Source organism: Anabrus simplex, chromosome 8 (assembly GCF_040414725.1).
Source record: "Anabrus simplex isolate iqAnaSimp1 chromosome 8, ASM4041472v1, whole genome shotgun sequence".
Taxonomy (NCBI): Eukaryota; Metazoa; Arthropoda; class Insecta; order Orthoptera; family Tettigoniidae; genus Anabrus; species Anabrus simplex.
This window is the reverse complement of record NC_090272.1, coordinates 233,528,428-233,551,760: the sequence shown is the minus strand read 5'-3', so window position 1 is coordinate 233,551,760 and position 23,333 is coordinate 233,528,428. Positions and strand designations below refer to the sequence as shown.

Genomic DNA, 23,333 nt, shown 5'->3' with positions numbered 1-23,333 from the left:
TGGAATTCCTTTTTGTACTTGAGTTGTTGTAGTTGTTGGGTAGTATGATTTAACTTTATTATCACTTGTAGTGTTAAGCTAGTAGTAAGATCAATCTATAGTAGTGTAATTTATAGTGTTAAGTACTGGAAATACTTAAGTTGTGTGTGAATATGTATATAATGACACTGGATTTAGAAAGTTAAATTAGTAGTATTTCTTGCTTGTTGTAATGTTGTTGTTGTAGGGTAATTACGGTTTAACTTCACTTTATTATCACTTATAATGTTAAGCTAGTAGTAAGGTCAACCTATAATATTGTAAGCCATATTGTTAAGCACTGTAAATACTTAAGTTGTGTGTGAATTTGTATATGATGTTGCTCGATTTAGAATATTAAACTAGAAGTAATTCTTGTTATATTTTCCTTCCATATATCTGCTTCTTGTACTCTTGTTGTTTGTTTGTTTGTTGTAGTTGGGTAATTATGTTAACTTTATTATCACATTACTGTAAGTGACCGTTGCCACCGGGATATTTCCCATTTGCAATTTATTAATAATTTATTAATAATAATAATAATAATAATAATAATAATAATAATAATAATAATGAGTGACAGGGGTTTAACGTAATTTGGAAGGAATGTTTTGCGCATGATAAATTAGTACCAGGTTAACTATTGGGGGCAAAGGCGGTCATGCGTAGAGCTAACCACTCCACCCCACCCCCACCAAATGCCAACGTCATGGATAGTGGAAGCCTTCACCTTCCACCCTTCCAATGGCTTTCATGGTTTGTACGGATATGACTTTGCTTTTTGCTTTTTAAATATTGATATTCATGTTTATTATGTTTATTTATTCATACCCCTGCTTTGTAATTCAGTGACCATGGAATGGCTCTAAATGTTGTAAATTATATTTATATTTACTTGTATTTATTTCCTTTTTCCTTATTGCACACGTTTGTTGTTGTTGTTATTATTACTACTACATATCGCTTACAATAGAGTAAAATAATATATTATTATTGGTCCACCTTTTCAATACAAAATGAAAATTACATAGGGACTAGTTTCGACCTAGTAATAGGTCATCATCAGCCTGAAGTAAATTAAAGCGTAAATATCGAAGAAAACATAAACAATGTAAACACAAGTACAGTCTTTTTAAAGGTACATACCATGTGGGAAGTTGAGTAGAGATATATTAAAAATAATAACTCTTCCAATTGACGAAGCACTGAGCGGAAGTTATGTAAAGTTCGGTGCGCCGTATATTATAAAAGACCACTGTGCACTAAATGATGTAATAAAGAAGAATAGTAGGTTGAATGCTGGCTTCTTCTTAGCTGTTGTATATTCGAAGAAGATTACGTCGTATTTTATAAGGTATTGATAGACGTCAAAATACATGGATGTTGGAAAGGCTCTTCAGTTTTTTGGAACTAATATTTAATGCAGTAAATAATGCTTATCTCTTCGGATTCATTTCTTCGTTGCATATTCGTTTTGCTATGACAACATGACTTCTTTATGATATAAATAAATATAAAATAAAAGTATTTCTTCCCAAACATATTTGTTATACATGCACCAATCAGAGAACCAACTAGGGAAGTACCTCTTACTAAGGTGCATAATGTATTTGCATACATGTATAATTGAAGAATTGAAGATCCATATACAGGTAAGTGGGTCGCCCATGTGGTAGGCCTATTGCGCGTCATAGGAAACTGAGTGAACTGGCTGTGCAGTTTGATCACATTGCTGTGAGCTTGGTTTCAGGAGATGGTGATGGATTCAAACCCCACAGTCGGCAGGTCTGAAGTTTTTTTTTGCCCATCATTTTCATTTCAGGCTAGTGCTGTGTCTGTACGCTTATTTACATTTTAAATCCTAGCCCTCTTTCCTATCCAATTCTTGCTGCACAACCTGTCTTCATGTGATTTAAGCCAATATATATATATGTAAAAATCTGGTAATGTTGTTTGACTCATAGTGCTCCTGTACATTGGTTTCCGTAATGTTGAAAGCTTGAGATACACCAACTTGTAAGCTGAAAATATCTTTAAAATGCTAAATGCCGAAAACCGTAAAAGTTCTTAGTGGGATGTAAAGCTGTTAGCATTATTATTAAAAGGAAGGACATATGTCTTATGTGATAAGTACTTGAACTTGCAGAAATCGCAATGAATTATACAATCTATATTCCCCCCCCCCCCTTCCTTTAAGAATGCAGTTATAGTAATGCATACATCAGAATAAAGGCAGTAAATGTTTAAAATTAATTTAAGCGAGTGAAGGAGAGAATGTATGACTAGCTCAGGTTGGCGGATTTGAGTTCGGCGGTATTTGAAAGTGCTCAAATACGCCAGCCTCATGTCTAGATCTATTGGTACATAAAGAACTCTTGCGGGACGAAATACTGGCACCTCGGTGTATGTGAAAACGATAGAAGTAGATAGTATAACTAATACCGGTATTCAATTCTGCAGTGAGCTTGAAAGCTGACCTAATTTCCGTTCATGTAGCTTGGCACATTAGTATTCCTATATGTTTCCTGATAACCGTGAAGATATAACCAGCCTGCAGGCTGAAAATATGCCCAATCTCTCTCCTTACTGGTTACCGGTATTGAAGAGAGAAGGAAATATTCGCGCAAAAGAAAGGGAAGTCATTGGATGTCTGGAACTTTCGAAAATCACACTGCAAATACTTATTAAACAAATTGCATCATTTAACACGCCCCTCTTTTCAAGAATATGGTTATAGTACGCCTACTGTATATCAAAATAAAGACAGATATATGTAACATTAATTTGAGTGAGAAAGGGTGTTTATTTCCTTTATTTCTCATTGAGCGTGGAAACCGACTTAATTATGAATATCTTGATTTATTTCATCTTAACTTTTATCATTTACTAGGGTAGGGAAACATTTATTATCGGTGTTTACTTTGAGGTTAGTTTGTTACGGTTATGTCTGGTGATTTTAATATGTAACCAGGCAGGTTGGCAGCAATGATCAGCCATTACAAAAAAGAGAAAAGAAGAGCATCGGGCGGCGATATTTACTTTCTGGGGTATTTCGTTACATGGCGATTACTATATGCAGGTGAACGTAAGACATCCAGTTAGATCTGGTCACTGTAAGAGTTAGCTGAAGAATTGTTTTAGTGTATACACCATGTAATAATAATAATAATAATGTTATTTACTTTACGTCCCACTAGCTACTTTTTCGATTTTCGGAGAGGCTGAGGTGCTGAAATTTAATCCCGCAGGAGTTCTTTTACAACATTCCAGTAAATCTACAGACACGATGCTGACGTATTTGAGCGGCAGACTGAGCCAGAAGGCCAGCGCCACTCAGCCTGGCTATTCGCCATGTAAGGGAGCAGCAGTATGGCCTCAGATATCATGTGTAGGAACTTAATTTGATGCCATCACGGCTACTTATGCATCAGAGTAAGCCAGATCTCTCATTGGCAATGGATGGATGAGTTTTAATTAATTTTGTCAGGTAAATACTAAATGTGTCACCAGAGATCTTGCATATGGAGTCTCATTCGGACTTTCCCCTTCAAATATCCGCAATCTTGGGATCGGAATGCCGACACTACCACTGATCAGCCGTGTTAATGAACAAAAATGAAATTAAGGATATGAGAAGCCAATGAGTAAATGTGGGGAAGATATGGAAACTAATATGAATGAAAAGAGTTTCTGGACTTCTGTGCTAAAATGAGATTAGCAGTTGTTACTTCTTTCTTCAAGCACAGGACTACACATGGGATGCTATAGATGCCAAATTCATAGTAGACAATATTGTAACTTTTTGTATTCTGAATTTGGGAAATCCATTAGGTACATGTATGTGCATACATACGTCCAACCCTTTTCTCTACGGCCGGATGCCCTCAGAGGAATTAACGAGATGAAATGAATGCCGTGATATACGACAGTAGGAAGGGAGGGGATGAAACCTCCACATTAGCCTCTGCCAGTTGTTACCAGCCCAAGTCAAGTCTTCGAAGTGGAGGCCTCGCCCATACACGCTAGAGAGGCATCCATGGTTCCTCCACATGGGTGACACGGTGGTTCAGGTGAAGTGGGGCTGGGTTTTGAGGTGAAGGCTCACTGTGGCGTGCTGGAAGCAACACATCACTTTGCTCTACATAGCCTGTACGAGCCGCATGTTGGGAAAGGGGCGATCACAACCTAGGAGGAAAGTCATGGCTGTGAACACAGTCAAGATAATGCCAAGTGGAGACCTCGTGAGTAGGCCTCCTGAAGGGGGAACAAAGCTGGCTAGGTTCGGGCCAGGGGCGGACCGCTGGATGGACGACTGAGGGGCGTGGCCTCTGTCTGGCTGTATGCCTCACCACGAATGGTGAGAATGACGCTCAGGACCCTAGAAGGGGCAAAAACCCTATGATTGACTGAAATATGGATGCTTATAAAGAACCAATTTCAAAAATTTCAACATCAAGGGAAGCCAAGGAAGCTCCAGTAGAGCAGACTGCTGTCAGATCAATCAGCACGATACCAAACTTCTAACACAAGAGTGGAGAATGCTGAATGTCACTTCAATCGATAAGACAGGAAGGACAGTCGTTTTAGCCCTTGGTGAAAAAGACTTTGAAGAGATCAAAAAGAAAAACCTTAAGGCTAAGCTCAGACTTGGGCAGATCAAGTTTCAAGTCACCAGGGGAAAAACGAAACCCAATGTTGATAACGATGGAGCTGAAAGTCCTTCAGGCCAATCTTCAGCACAAAAAAAAGAGCTGTGGCCAATTTCGCCAGGAAGTTCAAGTCCGAGGCTATTGATGTGGCCCTTATTCAAGAGCCATGGGTAGTCAAGAGCAGAGTAGCAGGACTGGCAGAATCTGGAGGTAAGCTGATGTAGGTACATCGGAAATACCCAGAAAATGTCTTCTTGTGAATGGGAAATTAAAATGTCTTATGTTGCAGGAACACTGTTCACGTGACTTAACCGTAGCCAAGATTAAACTTGGAAATTGGGAGGGACCCAAGGAAATAACCATAGGCTGTGCATACCTCCCATATGACTCAACTAATCTGCCCCCATCAGAAGTTGAGAACCTAATTTGCAACGCAAAGAGGAAAGGCGAACACCTAGTCCTTCGAGTAGATGCAAATTCACACCACACGACATGGGGCAGCACGAACTGCAATGCAAGAGGTGCGGCTTTACTAAATTTTATTATTGGAACTGAGTTGATGATACTATTAGAAGATATAGACTCATTCCATGAAAACTGTCCTCTCATAGAAAAGAAAAACACCAAAAAAGTAAGATGGTGGAAGAACAAACTAGCCAAAATGAAAAAAGAGGTTAGGATGTTGTATAGAATATCATCTAGAAATGGTATGTGGGACATATACCATAGGAAACTCACTGATTATAACCTAGAGATATGGAAAGCAAAAAGAAAATCTTGGTGACAGTTCTGTGAGAAAGTGAAATCACACACTGAAACAGCAAGGCACCAGAAGGTTCTGAAAGCAACCCATATAAATCAAGTGGAGACACTGGAGAAACCCATCATTTACTCAGGCGGGGAGGGACACGCTGGAGATACTAATGGCGTGTCACTTTCCTGAGGCTGAGGAGATGACAGAAGAGAAATGGTTGAAACAGAGACTGGAGCTCAAAGAGCAGACTTGAACTGTGCCAACAGAATAATAAAAAATAACCATGTAAAATGGGCAATCGACACGTTTCATCCTATAAAGACTCCGTGGCCAGATGAGATACTTCCGATACTCCTACAGGAAGGACGAGAGATACTCCTCAATGCCACGACGGACATTTTCAGAGCTAGTCTAGCTTTAGGGTACGTGCCAAAATCATGGTCATACCTAAGTCTGGAAGGGCAAATTATGCCCAAGCCAAAGCATACAGACCATTATGTTTAACCTCCTTCATGCTGAAAGCAATGGAGAAAATTCTGGATAAATATATCAGAAGAATGGTGCAACTGAACTCAACTTTACATGAAAATCAGTTTGCATATAGTCCTGGAGGATCCACTGAAGTAGCACTCCACCAGTTAGTTTGTAAACTAGAGGAAAGCCTAGAATATAAAGAAACTGCACCGGCAGCATTTCTAGATATAGAAGGAGCCTTCAGCAATACAACCTATGACTCTATGATCAAAGTATTGGAAAAGAGTAAGGTGAGAAAAATCGTCGTCAAATAGATTAAATCCAAGTTAGACGGAAGGAAGATAACAGCAACCCTGTTTGAAGAAACGCTGATGGTTAGGGCCACCCGAGGCTGTGCTCAGGGAGGAGTTCTATCTCCTCTGCTGTGGAACCTTGTAGTGAACAAAATCATAGCTATGCTCAACGAACAAGGTTTTTATACACAAGGAAACGCAGATTACCTAGTGATTGTGGTACGAGGTAAGGTGATGAGTGTTATCCAGGACCTCGTGCAAAGATCACTTAACCTTGTGGAGAACTGGTGTTGGGAAGAACAACTATCAGTCAACCCGAACAAGATAACTCTGGTCCCTTTTACAAGAAGGAGGAAATTAGAGGGAAAGAGATCACTGAAGCTCTTTGGGCCAGATATATATACGGAAGAACATGCACTGCACCTAGGTGTAGTGTTAGATAAAAATCTAACCTGGAATCCGCATATAGAAAGGAACATAACCAGGGCCACGAACTTGCTGTATGCATGTAAAAGAGCCATCGGGAAGACATGGGGCCTAAGACCATCAATGGTAATGTGGATATATTGTACCAGTTATGCACGGTACACGCGGTATTTTTTTATAGATAAATAATATTTAATCATCCCGCACGACATTTACTGCGAGCTTGGTCTGTCTGCGCTCGGTGAAGCGAGCCGCCTGAAGCAGCTAAAGCTGTACGAGTGATGTGGACATAGGATCAAAATAGGCTACCCGTCTGTTCTGCCACGTGCTACCTGGCATGGACTGGCGTGTTCTAGAAGAAATGTCACACCTTCCCGAATGTTCGACTAGGAAATTTTCAAAACTCCTGTAATAATGATTGTATCACCTCAAGGGATACTACATCATTTTTTAGAGAATCATGTAAACGTCTTCATAGTGTACTTAGATTCTGTCAGTTAATTGGAACTTAGAATTTGTGTGCGAGTAGAAACTCCAATATGTGATAAGACTTGCAGTGGACTTACAGTAGATTCTGACAGTTGATTGGAACTTACATTTTGTGCACGTATAGGAACTTCGAAATGCGACAAGTCTTTATAATTGTGGGACTTTTGTGGACACTCCTGTGAGTTATAAAACGAGTAATTACCCGGCAAAATCGTCGGAGACCGCCTAGAACTTCAGAGGTACGAGTTCGATCCCATGTTGGAACAACCTGGGAGTTCCAGCTCCATTCTATGGTGACGAACGAGGCCTGCAGAACGAGTTCCAGTCCAGTTCAGCATGGTGACCTGGGAGTACAGGATACCTGATAGGCTATGTTGAAGATGACGAAAATCTACACCAAGGTGATATCCAATTCAACTTGCATTTATTTGAATAAACTACATTCTTTAAAAGAACTTTCAAGTTTTCTTGTAGATAAGACCCTTCCTCCTGTACCAATTTACCTGGAACTGCCCTGAGACATAACTCGTGCAGGCTATATTTTAATGGTACAATATACAATGATCATTAGACCGTTGATGTCCTATGCTGCAATAATCTGGTGGCAGAAAGTAAGCCAAGGAAAAGTCAGCAGTAGATTGTAACCTACAGAGAACGGCATTCATAGCCATAACTGGGGCTATGAGAACTACGCTGACAGAAGCCTTGAGCACTAGACCTCCCATCACTATGCAATTTCATAAAATGACAGACTAGAATGAGTTCATATAGATTGGCACAATCAGAGTGCTGAAATGCACAAAGACCTAATCTAGGACACTATAAAATTAACAGAGTAATAACAGAGGAAGTTCTACACATGCCTTCTGATCATATGATACCAAAGTACAACTTTGAAAAACTGTCTGAGACCCAGATAACAATAAATTAAAAAAAAAAAAAAAGACTGGGATATCAACAAATGGAATACTGAAAAGAAGATATAGTGTGGTGGACTGATGGCTCAAAGACTGGGGATGGCACAAGAGGAGGGATCAACAGGGGAAGACCTGAGAGATCAATCCAGATGAGCCTGGGCAAACACACTTGTCTTTCAAGCAGAAGTGATAGCTATCACAACACGTCTTGAAGAAAATCTGAAAATGAACTATAGGAATAAGAACATTTCCACTTTTACGGACAACCAAGCGGCCATTACGGCACTAGAAGCAGTCCGGATAATATCAAGAATTGTCTGGTATTGCCATTCACTTCTCCTGAAGCTCTCAAAGTACAGCATTGTCAAAATAATATGGGTACCAGGGCATTCAGATATAGAAGGAAATGAAAAGGCAGATAAACTGGCCAGGAAAGGGGCAGAAATACATTTTATAGGCCTAGGACTTGTATGCGGGATTTCCTATGGACAAGCCCGACACTACATAGGAAAATGGGTACAAGAGTAACAAATGGATAACTGCAAAAATACTGCAGGATGCAGGCTTGCAAAGAAACTGATAAAAGGACCAAACAAGAAGCATACTAAAGAACTGTTGAAACTCAGCAGAGAAAATATAAGATGGGTAGCAGGACTGTTGACAGGGCACTGCCATCTGAAAAAACACCTACACAGAACTGGAGTAATAAGAGACAATATATGTAGGAAATGCAATGAAGCAGAGGAATCAGCTGAACACATACTTTTCGAATGTGAGGCGCTGGGTAGAATCAGACTCTCCAATTTAGGACTACCAGGTGAAGAGAGAGAAAAAAAATCCAAGAAGACCCAATGAGAACAACCTGCAGCTTTGTGAAGGGAGCAGGTATATCTAGGTGACAATGAAGGTAAAACATGGTAGGAAAAGATCTTAGAGGTTGACGCTAATTAGGAACTAATATTTAGAGGCCCCATGAAGAAGAAGAAGAAGAAGAAGAAGAAGAAGAAGAAGAAGAAGAAGAAGAAGAAGAAGAAGAAGAAGAAGAAGAAGAAGAAGAAGAAGAAGAAGAAGAAGAAGAAGAAGAAGAAGAAGAAGAAGAAGAAGAAGAAGAAGACCCTGCCAGTCATAAGAGGCACCTACAAGGGGCTTCAGGGGCTCTTAACTTGGGAGTGTAGGTTGGTGATCATGGGGCCCTCAGCTGAGTCCTGGCACTGCTTCAACTTACTTGTGCCAGGCTCCCTTCATGTTCATCTATCCCTTTTGACCTCCCTTGGTCAACTTGTGTTCTTTTCCAACCCCGATGCTATTAGGTTGCGAGAGCTATGGAGTGTCATTTCACGCCCTCCATGGCCCTTGTCTTTTTTTTTTTTCTTTTTTTTTTTTTTCGATAGCTTCATTTTCGAAGTGTTGGATCCCTTCCATTTTTTCGCTCTTGGCTGCCTAGTTGTATTTCGTCTTAAAACAATAATCACCAACACCACAAAGCACAACTCTTCAGAGGGTGAATGAGCAGGAGGAGGTTTTAGGGCATCCCATTGCCCTTAAGGTGGAAGAACACTCCAGGTGATCAACAGCATAGGCTGCAGAAAGCAACGGGAAACTACAACATTAAAACCCCAAGAATAAGCAGTTTGCCCAGATTAATTACAATAGGAAGTGTGCTTTTGTAAAACATTCCAGAAGTAAACTCCTCCTCCAATAGCATTTCCATCTGGAAACTGCAAAAGAATGTGCTCCTAATAAACACAATGACATGAAAAACAACACAAAAAAATAGCAAAATAGAATGTTCAAACACTACTTCCGTGTGGCAAACTAGAGAACCTCAAGATGGTAATGTCCAAAATAACTTCTGAGTGTGAGCAAGATAAGGCTGCCCAATGGAGGAGACTTTTGGAGTGGAAGACCATTGGTTAATACACACCGGATGCATTCGAGGAAGACCAGGTGAGGGAGAAGTGGGCGTAATACTTAACAAAGACCTTGAATACAGAGTAGATGGTTAGCTGCATGTAAGTGGAAGGATCCTACTTGTTCAGCTCGGCACTAAGTGTAACAAGACTGTGATAATTCAAGTGCACCTACTAACATCTGCCAAGGAGAATTAAGACATTAAGATATACACAACCAGACAAATTCTGCCATAAACAGGGTTAAAGGAGAAGAGAATTTCACTGTTATGGGAGACTGGAATGCATCACTTGGAGACGGATAAGATGGAGGGTTAGTAGGGCCTTGTCTCAGAGATAGAAACGAAAGAGGTGACCGGCTAGTAGAATCTTGCGCTCCAACACCGACTTGTGGTGTGCAATACATGGTTCTACCACCATTCTTGCCAAAGGTACACTTAGTCATCGCCTAGAGATAGAAAGAGATTCCAAACAGACTTCATTGTAGTCAGGCAAAGGATCCACAACCAAGTAAAAATCTGTAGAAGCTACTACAGACCCGACGTGGTTATAGTTCAGTGTCATGTCAAACATAAAAAGCTGAAAAAAGAGCACAAGCTACAAATAGGACCTATCAAGGCTGAAAGACAATGTGTTGTTATACAAAGAACAAATAAACAGGGAAGTGACAGATAATAGTCATTTGAATACTAAAGAAAGGTGCCACAAAGGAAGAAAGAGTGGATTACAGAAAATATACAGTACAAAATAGAAGTTAGCCATAAGCTGAAATCAGACAACACCAATGAAGAACGAAGACAGTAAAAAACAGTCAGGAATGAAATAAATAGAGAAATAAGATAAGTTAAGCAACAATACCTATAAGACAGGTGTAAGAAAGTAGATGAAATGATTAAGGGGGAAACAGGAATGTGCCTACAAATCAATGAAATGTGTTTTTCTTTGGGGGGGGAGGTTACCGTTGAATAAAAGGCAATGGAGTTGATAATTAAGATGGAGTGTTATTGTATGATCAGAAAGAAAAAGCAGAGAGATGGAAAAGATACATTGAAAAGCTGTATGAATAGAAGACTGAAGTTTGGATGTGGAAAATGTGGATGAAGTTGACCCGGAAGACATGGGGGATCTGGGGCAAACTGGCGATCTGGAACCATAACACTGTAGGCGAACTATCTATCGGGCGAGGGTAACATAACCACGATGATATACCCCTTGTTCAGTTAAATACTGGTTTATTCAACCTTTAACATTGGATGAATATGAATATTTTGTAACATTTACTGATAGTTTTACACATTTTACTGTGGTCTATTTGTTTAATAATTATGCAACAAATCATTTCTCTAAAAACTTAATAAAACTTGGAGCAGACAATGGTGGTGAATATATTAATAATAATATGAAAAGTTTTTGCAGAAGTAAGGGTATAAAGCTAGAATATAAAGTTCCATGCAAATCAGAAATGCATCCAGTGCCAGAAAGAATGAATAGAACCTTAGTAGAAAAGGCTAGAACTTTATTGATTAAATCTGAGTTACCCAAAGAAATGTGGGGAGAAGCAATTTATTGTAACTTATTTAACAAATAGAAGTCCAGCTGTTTCTTGTAACAAAACTCCTAGTGAACTATGGAAAGGTAGAAAACCCGATTTATGTAACCTTCGAGTTTTTGCTAGTATTGCTTTTAAGCATGTGCCTAAACAGTTCAGGAGAAAACTAGACCCAAAAGTGAAAAGCTAGTAATGGTAGGCTATGCTCCAGCTGGAAGTTGGAGGTTATGGGATGATAAAAACAGAAAGATAGTAGGTCGCAATGTGATTTTTGATTAACATAAATTAGGGAATAAGAATATAATATCTGTATCAGTCCAGTCTCAACCTCAAAAAGTTACAGTTCAATCAGTTAAAGTTGGTATAGGGAATGAAGATAAAGGTAGAACAGGTAGTTCTAGTAGCTTTACGTCGCACCAACACAGATAGGTCTTTTACAGGTCATTATCCTCATCGTTACTCCGTATTGAATGACGTTATTCACAGCAGTTATAATAAGAAGTACTTCTTTTCCACCTATTCAATACAAATCACCTTTTTGGTGTTTTGGTGTTTACACTTTCATACATTTAATTTCTCTAAGGGACATGTTTCGCTCTTATAAAGAGCACCTTCAGCCTTAATCTTAAAATGATGTTCTTGAACAGGCATAAAATCAAAAAATCAATGGTCAATATTAAAATTACAGTAGTCTAAAAACCAAATTACATTACATCTAAAAAACAACATTAAAGCTCTTCTTAAAGATGTGATAACATGAACAATTAAAATTAACGCCGTGGGTGATTATATGATCACGCATCGCAATGCCTTATATAATATTGTATATTTTCAAATCCTTCGGGTTTAATCTACTAATTATTGTTTTATTCTCTTTGACGTACATCTGGCAACTCAGCCTGTTCGATATATTATGTTATAGTTCTCAATTGGCGGCATTATTGCATTGGGAGTTGGAGTGTGCCTCTTTGAGGATCAACAATGGATGCGTGCTTCAAGTAAGTAATTGTTTTCTAGTCCTGTTCACACATATTAGCCCATGAAAACTGCACCGATATATTTTATATCATATTGAATGCTGGATAATTTCCAAGAGGAAAAATGTTCTTACTACATTATATGCCAAGAAATTTTAGCATGATCGTACGAACACGCTAGGCTCTAGCGGTGGCTTTCGATTTCATAAAATATCACACATGTAATGAGCTAGGATTTTACGAGAATATTATCAGGGGTCTCTGTTTTAACATTTTAAAAGTTATTTCTCCTACTCCCACTGCTATTATATGTTGTTTTACGGCATATCTGTGCCCTAACCTTCGCTTCTACATCTCAATAACGGTGTTCGAAAACATACCTACGGTAGTTGCGAATGTATCAAACATTTTTATTAGTCCATAATATAGGTAAAGGTACGTTTAGACTGTAAATAGCCCGTTTTCTTTACACATGTCCTGATTTTTTGCAGGGACATAACTCTAAAGGAAGTCCTCGATATTTTGGAGGCTGATGAGAGTGAAGAGGAAACAGTGAAGGGAATATTCATCGAACCGCCTGAAGTGAACTACCATCTGATGAAGATTCAGGTGACGAAGATGGTGGTGGTTTAGTTGACAATCTCACTGGCCGTCAACTATCCAGCAAGGTGGAAATTGTGTATACAAATAATGTACGTTTGGGAGGATGTGCAACAGATGATACTGAACAAGCAGACACTTCTGTCAAGAAGAAGAAAACAAATATTTACTTGTGGAATAAGTGTAACGTACTAAATCAAGAGAGTGTTTTTCCAGAACCCGACTACATGTTGTTTCGTGATAAATCCCCGGTGCAGTGTTTTGAAACTTCCTTTGATGGTGAAGTTATTGAACTGCTGTTGCAAGAATCAAGAAAGTACGCACTTTTTAAAAATTCCCCTGATCCTAATTTCTCGCCAGAGGAAATGAAAGTATTTATTGCTATTCTGTTGCTGTCTGGTTACAACCTTGTTACCAGTAAATGTTCGTACTGGGAAGCAAGTGAGGACTTGCGCAATGAACTAGTTGTCAATGCTATGCGCAGAGACAGGTTCTTAGATATGTATAAATTTATTCATTGTGCAGATAGCACCCAGCCAGTTCCCAATGACAAGACGTGGAAATTACAGCCCCTTATGGATCTTCTGAAAAAGCGATTCGTTTCCATGTTCAGGCCTGAGCACAATCTCGATTTCGACGAGTGCATGGTAAAATACTTTGGCAGGCATGGCTGCAAGCAATTCATAAGGGGGAAACCGATACGTTTCGGTTACAAAGTCTGGTGTTTGAATACATCCTCTGGATACCTTATCAATTTTGATATTTATCAAGGAAAGAATCCAAAAGGAAACTCTGAATACGAAAAGGCCTACGGTAAATGTGCACCTCTCATGATGCTGATGTTAGATGAACTGCCAGAGGACATCAAAGTACTGCCGTTCCGCCTTTACTTTGATAACCTGTTCACAAACGTGACACTTCTTCAAGAGCTGAAGCGCCGTGGCTACGGAGGGACTGGGACTATCAGAGAGAATCGTGTTCCCAAAGAATGTCCTCTTCCCACAGTAACGGAAATGAAGAAGCCCCGTGGAACATTTGAGGTTGCCATACGTGTGGAAGATGGGATTGGAATTGTAAGATGGGTTGACAATTCCGTCGTAACCATTGCATCCACGTACTACGGCGCAGATCCTGCATCTTCCGTTTCACGTTACTCTCAAACAGAGAAGAAGAGAGTACGTGTGAGACGTCCCGCTGTTTTCGGGGCATACAATAAGCACATGGGAGGAACGGACAAAATGGATGAGAACGTCTCCTACTACCGCATAGGCATACGGGGGAAGAAGTGGTGATGGTGGTCCCTATTCACGTGGATGCTCGATGTTACAGCACACAATGCCTGGCAGCTTATGAGAAGATCAGGTGCTGACATCCCTCAGCTTGACTTTCGCCTCCACATCGTACAGACATATCTCAAGGCGTACAGGAATCCACCATCTGGGGCAGGACGTCCCATTGGAACGGTTCATCAAGGTCGCTCCCCCAATGATATTCGCTTAGATGGCAGAAACCATCAAGTAGCATCTGGTAATCATCGCAGATGTGCTGGAATTAACTGTTTCAGCACTGTACGTACCCAGTGCTTGAAATGCAACGTTGGACTCTGCATTCCTTGCTTTGTTCCGTACCATACGGTTGAATAACGCTAAGAAAAGACAACCAAATCGGTAAACGGTGATAGAGTGATGAACAAATGTTTTTTCTTATGGCTCTCACGTTTTTCATTTCATGGTTTGTTGTACCCATATATTTTACACAAGTGTTTTTGTACATTATATGTTGAATTTGTAGAATGTGCTTGTCGCCTATTAAAATAATACTACATTTACAAAGATATTAATGATAAAATGAAATGCTCCCACTCCCGCCTAGCGTGATCATATGGACACGGTCCCTCACGGGGAAACTACTGGGCGGAAATGCGTAAAACTTCATATACATACTTTAGACACAATCAGAAGCAACATGTATAACAGGCAAATAAAAATTCTTTTAAAAAAAATTCCGGCGTTAACGGGTTAAGAACAGTAGTAAATGTCTGTCTATAAGACAGCACCAAGGTGAATACCAATCTTACGGAAAAACAAAACTAAAATGCAACTTATGTGACGTGGTATGTCCAGAATGTGTGTTAAAATAGAGTGCCCACAAGTTGAATGGTGAAAACACAATAATCCATATTGCTTTAAACATAACAGACAGGTCACAGAATACGAGCGGGAGTCAAATGTGGGCTCTAGTTGAAAATGCTGATCAACTTGTTCACAAATGTAGGTAGCAAGATACGTGGAATGGGTACTGACGGCCTATTTTCAACGGGTTCTCGTCGATATTATGATGCCAATTTTCAGTTAATGTTTATTAAACACTTGGAAATGTAGAATAATTGTGCAGCCGCAAGAAAATATGGCATAGGCCTAACTAAAGCCAATATTCGGCATTACCGGGCGAGTTGGCTGTGCGCGTAGAGGCACGCGGCTGTGAGCTTGCATCCGGGAGATAGTAGGTTCGAATCCCACTATCGGCAGCCCTGAAGATGATTTTCCGTGGTTTCCCATTTTCACACCAGGCAAATGCTGGGGCTGTACCTTAATTAAGGCCACGGCCGCTTCCTTCCAACTCCTAGGCCATTCCTATCCCATCGTCGCCATAAGACCTATCTGTGTCGGTGCGACGTAAAACCCCCAGCAAAAAAAAAAAAATTCGGCATTAGCGTGAAGACAAAGATAGCTAAAAAATGCGTACTATACAAAAGATGCATTCAGTGGCCCGCAACAAGGACGCTTTAAAGAAGTCGAAGATGAAATTGTGAGATATGTGCTTGAAAATCGCAAGGGCGGAATGACCATACCACGATGCAGTAAACTCGTTCGTTGAATTTCAACGCCCGTGATTAGGCCTATACATAACTAGCCGCTGAAGTTGGCCGAACCCGGCAAACGAGACGTGCGTGTAGCGGCCGGTTGTACCTGGCGCTGAGTAAAAGTAACAGTTTTATAGACAGCAAGAATATTTTCCTGATGGATCGTCGTATTGTAGAGACGCATGGAATAGATATTGCCAGCAAATTTTCTAATTTTTTTTTTTTGAAGAAAAAGGTGGGGGTCGTATTGCATTCAAGGTCATCTGGATGAAATTAAAAATATACTTTCACGTAGTATCGGATTTGAAAAATAACAAAGAAGTAAGCTGTAGTGTGGGTATCATCCGTAAAAACGCAAGTTTTGAACAAACTGATTGCCGTTTCATACCGATTTTAATTTGTATAGGGGTTTTCCAGACTTAGACAAAAAATCGGATATAACGACAGTCCGCTATAGCGAGTAAATTTTTCGCCGTTATGAATTCTCGCTATAGCGGACTTCTACTGTAAATGTAGAATATATTGAAAGGGACAAGCAACTAGCTGATATGTTAACTAAGCCTGTAAGCCTGTAAACTATGAAATTCCTGACAATTGTCTGAAAGGTCTTGGTTTGTTAAAATGTTGAGATGTTCAGGTTATGTAAATGTAAATATGAGTCTAACATTATGGGGGGAATGTTAGGGATCAATGTTCGCTCATATTGAGGACTCCTTGGATGAGACATTTACTCTGTGGTGTTATGTAAAGTCTGTGGACTCGGTCAGCTGTGTATCAGTTGGATGTAGCACTCAGTTGGAAGTCAGTTGTAGCACAGATGCTTTAAGATGTAGGCTTTAAGACGTAGTAAGCTGATGTATGTGTACTTGAAGAGTGGACTTGTACAGTTACATAATATGTCCTGTGATGTTGAATAAATCAGTATTTTAACTAAACAAGTGGTATTTCATCCTGGTTATGTTACTCCTCGCCTAGCCCGATAGATAGTTCGCCTACAGCGGGTTGATGTCAAAAGAAAACCACCACCTCCCCTGCCAGCCCTTTCCTATCACATCATCATCCTACGACCCATCTGTGATGGTGTGTCGTAAAGCAGAATGTAAAGAAACATCTACCGTATTTACTCGCATATTAGAACCCCTTTTTTCCCAAATTTACAGCAAGAAATTGGGGAGGGGGATTCGGCAATAACCTCAAATTTTGTTCCGGGAACACATGACTTCTAGGCTATAAAGAGCTATAAATTGTACATGTAAACATTCAATGCTTTTCTTTAATGAACGTATGAATGTATTCTGAGTTTTACAGGCTATTTTTGTTGGAAGGCAGTATTTCTAAATTTAAAAGTGAACAGATGACTTTTAGGCCTACATATAAAGTAAATAATAATAATGTTATTTGCTTTACGTCCCACTAACTACTTTTTAAGGTCTTCGGAGACGCCGAGGTGCCGGAATTTAGTCCCACAGGAGTTCTTTTATGTGCCAGTAAATCTACTGACACGGGGCTGTCGTATTTGAGCGCCTTCAAATACCACCGGACTGAGTATATAAAGTAAATATAGTCAGTTTTAGTTACTCTTATATAACATCATTTGTTTCATCTCATTAACTCTCATTAAAAAATGGGCATAGGTGGAAATAAAATACATACTGCTGACATTAAACTATCACTGGATAATTTAAACCAATACTTTACTACAAGACCCGTTAACATTGACGAGACAACAAAAGAACAGACGATTAACAAAATTCTACACAATGGCAATACTAACAATGGAGAAGAACAGTTATATTTTTCCCTCGTAACTCCTGCAGAAGTGAGACAAATTGCACAATCAATGAAGACAACTGCAACAGGATGTGACGAGATTGTTCCACAGTTACTGTTAAATTCTGTAGACGTAATTCTACCAACTCTAACCCACATCATTAATACCTCGCTGATAACTGGCATATTCCCTTCCCTTTGGAAATATGCAATTGTTCACCCACTCCCCAAGACCAACAATCCCGTGGAACCCAAAGACTTTCGATCCATTTGCATTTTACCATTTCTGTCCAAACTTTTGGAGAAAACAGTTCACAGACAAATAACCGCATATTTAAATAACAATATGCTTCTTGACAAATACCAGTCTGGTTTTAGAAGCAATCATAGCACAACTACTGCACTGCTTAAAGTTACAAACGACATAGGAGTAGCTATGGATAAGGGAGAAGTTACTGTTTTAACTCTTCTAGACCTTAGTAAGGCCTTCGACTGCGTTGACACGGACATACTAATAGCAAAATCACATGCTCTTAATTTCTCACAAAGCACACTATCCTGGATGTATTCCTATTTCTCTGATCGCCAGCAGTGTGTATCTACAGGTGAAAATTTCTCTTCATGGCAATCTGTAGAGACTGGAATATAACAGGGGTCAGTGCTAGCGCCACTCCTATTTTCGATCTTCATTTCAGGACTAACACAAGTAATTAAACATTGTCAATATCATGTGTACGCAGACGACATACAGATATATACACATGCACATCCTCGTGACTTACCGACTGCAATAAATAATATGAATGACGATCTAGGAAGAATATGTAGGTGGACCGATGACCATGCACTAAAAATCAATGCCCAAAAATCACAGTGTATTCTTTTAGCTACCCAAAAACCCACACACGACTTACAGACGTCCATACCCACTCAGTAACATTAAGAGGCACTCAGTTACAATTCAAAGACACAGTTAAAACCTTAAGGATGATAATGGATAAAAACCTTAGTTGGAACGATCATGTAACAGGTATATGTTAGCGAGTGTTTTATTCCTTACATTCCCTTAAAAAACTCAGAGATTTACGCCCCCAAAATGTAAGAAAACTGCATATCCAAAGTATGGTAATGCCAATATTCGACTACTGTGACGTAGTATACAGTAACCTGAACGCCTCACTTTCCATCAAGCTCCAAAAGGCACATAACGCATGCGTTCGATTTATTTTGGATATACCAAGGTTTAGCCATATTTCTCCCGCATTTGGTAGGCTTTCATGGCTATGCTTAAGAGAGCAACGAAATTTACACACTCTTTCCCTGTTACATCGTATACTGAACCTTAACACATCTGAATACCTTGCCACACAATTCCATTACCTAGCATCACCTTCTAGTATTCCTACCAGATCATCATCCACCGCAGTACTAAGCATTCCCATTCACTGCTCAACTGGCTACAGTAGATCATTTATAGTCGCTGCCAGCCGAATTTGGAATTCCCTACCTTCTGAAATTAGGAGCATGTCAAACCACCTCCGCTTTAAGAAACTCTGTCAAACCTGGTTAATGAATAATAATAATTTCTTATAACATAGTAGGATTAGATCATAGCTGAGTTATTAGGTTAATTAAAACATTTAATTGATACCTTAAGATATTAAACTGTAGATAATTTAGTGTATATTTAACTCTTCATGTAGGTGTATGTATGGTCGGACAGAATAGCAAGCTTCATAGCCTGAGTCCTGGCATATAAAACAAGACAATAAATAAATTTAATTAACTCCGGTCATAAAACTCACTACAGAGATTTGTCTCACTTCATACTTGACCTGAAAAGAAAAGGGATAAGGGTATGTATTATGCAATATTAATACAAAAGAAGTAATGGCAGTCATTTCTGTCTGTCAGATAAGCAGTAACCTAAATCACTGCTTTCATTTGAATTATCACCGTCTTGTGTCGCTAACTTCCCTGCTACAGAATTGTCGTCATTCCAAATGACGTCATCTTCACGGCAATCGCGAGTATTAGATATCTTGTCTTTTTGCAACTTAAAAAACAGTTTTATTCCCGACTATAGAGTCCAAACAGTGAGAATCTATTCGCAAATGGTTGCTGGAGATGGTCTCTGTTATTCTCAGTTAGTGTGTGTGTAGCAGAAGCCACCCCTTCTGAATAAAGCCTTGCTGTAAAAAGCATGCCAACCCACCAGCCGATAACTAGCGTATGTTACGAGTTGTACTTCCAAATGTAATACATAGTGACTGGAGACAATCTTTGGATAACTGCAGCTACTGAAAGCCAGACCTTTATGTTTAAGTGTACTTCATGCTTGTTCTCTACATTTATCTCATCAGGACTTACCTAAACAGCTGTAATTGAGATAAGAGAGACCGCATTGTTTAGGTTACGTATGCTACTAAGTGCCCGGATAGTTTCAAGATGGAAAGAATAAAAATAAATAACAGGAAAGCTTGTCGCATTTATGGATATCTACAGGTGTGGCAGTAATGCGTTTTATTATGACAATGTTTAATTTCACATGTTCGTTGCCTCCATATTTTTTTACTAATGCATAGTAGGCATGTTCTGTTTGGCATCTCCAAAAATCATAAAAGCAGTTAGTGGGGACGTAAAATCTATACCATTATTATTATTATTATTATTATTAATTTATTTAGGTAAATTGGCACGTAAAACAATTGTTATGATTGGATTGTTTTTATCGCGTTTCAAACCTACTTCTCTCCAAAGATTATGTAGGCTATACTAGCCCGAGTTACGAGATATTAAACGATCACTTTCTTAATGATGTTGCCTGCTACATTAACAGCAACAACCGTGAATATTTCTTAACTAAAGTAAACTAGTTTCCTCATCCTGAGGTTGTGCAGCCCCCAAAGGAGGGGAGCTGCATGTATCATTTTTACCGCATATCAACTTTCCAGATAGTCTTATATCCCTGGCAGTATGGTACCGGGAATCGAACTCAGGCCCCCGAGAACGGCAGCTAATTGTACTCACCATTACGCTGGTGGTCATTCGTAACTACTACAAAAAACGACTTATAGCATGACTGATGTGTGCTTTAACCCATCCGCTTACCTTATAAACATCAGTTCTGGACCTTTAAATTACCATTTAAATGCTGATGTTTATAAGGTCCACGCAAGACTGTGCAAATGACAATACCACTGCAACTACTTGCTCAAATATTGTCAAACTTTCATAAAAATACTAAAAAATAATAACTTCAATGGAACGTGCTACATTACAGTGAAAAATATGAGCTATGCAGAAAGCATGTCAATACTGATACAACTATTCGTGTACCTGTTTGTCTCATCACACACACTTTGTCAGAAATTATCAATAAGAAATTTATAAAAAATATGTTTAGGCATAAATTTGATATTTTGAAAAACAGGATTTACCCCAGGAATTCCAGTGAATGGCATTTAGGTAGGAATACCTTGCAATGGACGAGCAGATTGCCATTTCCACTCCTCAACTTTCTGTTTCTTCTTACGGTGCGTCAGAATATTTACGTTCGAAATATTTACATCCGCTTCTTCACTCGTATTACTATCACTAACTTCACTAAGCACATAACGTATCCACAGGAAGAACTTTCTGATATATTACATTCCTCTTCACAATCACTATTCAGTAAAATTACTCGGTAATAGTCTCGCGTGTGCTCGTCCTTACTCAATGACTACCTGTGACACCAGCTCAATGCTATCTTCAATTTATGCGGTTAATCCCCTAAATATGACTAATATAGCTGAAGAGACTTCCTTCAGATATAATGATTGTAATTCCTTCAGATATAATGATTGTAATGCCATCTCTTGAGTTTTTAATGTACTACCTTCCCTTTACCATCAATAAAGCAGGACGCTGCATTACCCCGTCAATTTGGCGGTTAGGTAAGCCAGGCACAGGCTCGCACATCCCATCGATTCGACGGTTAGGTAAGCCGGTGGGTTAATTGCGCTACGGAGGCGACATTTCTTAACTATGAAACACAGATGTACCACATGACTCTGACGCGTTTTCATTGCGTGGGTCGTACGGATGAAACTATTCACAAATTTGTATGATGTCATCAGAGCTACAGTAAGGCTTGCACCCGCTTCAAAGTAGAATCATTGTTCTTCTCTGACAAATTACGTTGGGGGGGCAGTCTCGTTTGCATTATACTTTTTTCCCCTTGTCCCAAAAAGCCAGGGGGGTCTAATACATGAGTAAATACGGTATATCAGTTTTCTATAAATACATAAATTGTTGTTTTTCAGTTATTACTAGCATTGTTTTACATTTTTAACAGTTTCCAGTTCACTGCATTTTTTTTAGTAAGCTATTCTTAATATAAACATCCACTGCCATGAATGCAGTGTGTATTCTGCAAACTCAGCTTGCATATGTGTTTATCCAATTTTATTGTACTCCTGAGAGAAGCTAGGGACTCCCCAAGCTCATGTAGTGATGTAGTATTTGGGAGAACAAAGCAGCATTCTAGATTACATAACAAAGCCCGTAACTTATTAAAGCAACATTCAGATATCAAGGAAGAGGAAGACGAGATATAAAACGGAAAATAATCTTCGTGTGTGTATGATGAAATGATGTAATGTGAGCCAGGAGAATCTTGGTATCTGACCCCCACTTGCAGTAAAGAGGATCTTGGTATCTCCCCCAAGACCCAGTGACACTGTGCGACATTCAGTCTGTTGCTTCCAGGTTTATGGATTGCATTCACTTCAGCCTTGTGGTATATCTGGTTTGGGTGCTCAGAATGCCAAAAGTCAAAATACGTAAGTTTAAGCTTCTGTCTGCAATAATATGGCAATGAGTTGAAAGACATTTTTTAGTACAGATGAGAAAATATTTTATTGCCGACCTTGGGGAAAATATATAAAATTGGGTCAGCAGTCTCGAGTAACGCAACATTTGTTCAGTAACAAGCTTCACATTCTACTTCCAACCAGGATCCTAGTTCTCACATTCTGGGCCTTTAAAATGCAATGTATAAAATTCAGATTTATGTACGGCTTTGGCTGATATTCCTCAAAAGTGAAATATACTGGTTTTAGTAAACTTCCTGTTTACTCCAGATGAATCTACTTTGATGAAACATCTTCCAAAGAGCTACGAGGAAACACTGCAAAATATCAGAGCTATGTGTTGAAAATAGAAAATACGGTATCTATTTACAAAAATATGAACTCTAGTGGTAGAAAAGTGGTAAATGCAGTAGTTGTTGGTGTAGTTAAAACTTATGAAACTTAAGCAAACATTCATTTTTGCTGGCACATAAAGAAATATCAGCAGCAAAACATGTTACAGTAGCTAGGTAGTTCAATTAAAGCATGCATTTATTGTGGCCAAATGGTGTGAAATATGAATGTTTGTTGCTTTTACTTACAGATGCAGCATCTTAGATGAATAAAGCTGCTGTTGCCATTCCACACAACATAGTCAGTCTGGTATACTTCAAAAGTGGTATATCAGTAACACACACTCCAAGTCTACCAGTTCACCTTCTAAAACAGTTTAAGTTCCCCATTTTCTCCACAAATGAATTTGAAATTTTCTTGTGAAGTTTCCATTTTTGACCCAGTGAGTGAAGCAA

The 23,333-nt window shown here is 39.1% G+C and overlaps 1 protein-coding gene across 3 annotated transcripts in view; it reads right to left on the bottom strand.

Annotated features, from left to right (window-relative positions):
- Positions 1 to 23,333, bottom strand: part of Dora (Dorado) — a 641,834-nt gene that overhangs the window by 11,238 nt on the left and 607,263 nt on the right. The window lies entirely within an intron of this gene.